A 592-nucleotide genomic window follows, 5' to 3' on the forward strand; every position below is an offset into this window, starting at 1 on the left:
ACAGAGATTGCGAGGGCAGGTATTGGATTGTAAGGTGTATTCAGAAGCAGATACAGAGTCAGATCACGATTTAGTAATGATCAAGAGAAAAATGAAGTTTAATAGAATTGTCTGGGAGAATTATTGTGGTATGAAATGGGGTACTGAAGTACTGAGGAATTATTAGAAGTGTTTTATGTTCGCTAAGGATGGATACTGAACTAGTGAGGGATGAAACTTCCTGGTAGATTAAAATTGTGTGCCGGACCGAGACTCGAACTCGGGACCTTTGCCTTTCGCGGGCAAGTGCTCTACCAACTGAGCTACCCGAGCACGACTCACGCCCCGTCCTCACAGCTTTACTTCTGCCAATACCTCGTCTCCTACCTTCCAAACTTTACAGAAGCTTTCCTGAGAACCTCGCAGAACTAGCACTCCTGAAAGAAAGGATATTGCCGAGACATGGCTTAGCCATAGCCTGGGGGATGTTTCCAGAATGAGATTTTCACTCTGCAGCGGAGTGTGCGCTGATATGAAACTTCCTGGGAGAGTAAAACAATGTGTGCCGGACCGAGACTCGAACTCGGGTCCCGAGTTCGAGTCTCGGTCCGGC

The 592-nt window shown here is 47.1% G+C and overlaps 1 non-coding gene across 1 annotated transcript; it reads right to left on the reverse strand.

The window, feature by feature from the left end:
* Nucleotides 1–238: 238 nt before the first annotated feature.
* On the reverse strand, nt 239–313 carry Trnas-cga (transfer RNA serine (anticodon CGA)). The gene has a single exon. It is a non-coding gene; the product is annotated as a tRNA-Ser (tRNA).
* Between the last annotated feature and the right edge of the window lie 279 nt (nt 314–592).

Source organism: Schistocerca serialis, chromosome 4 (genome assembly GCF_023864345.2).
Source record: "Schistocerca serialis cubense isolate TAMUIC-IGC-003099 chromosome 4, iqSchSeri2.2, whole genome shotgun sequence".
Classification (NCBI taxonomy): Eukaryota; Metazoa; Arthropoda; class Insecta; order Orthoptera; family Acrididae; genus Schistocerca; species Schistocerca serialis.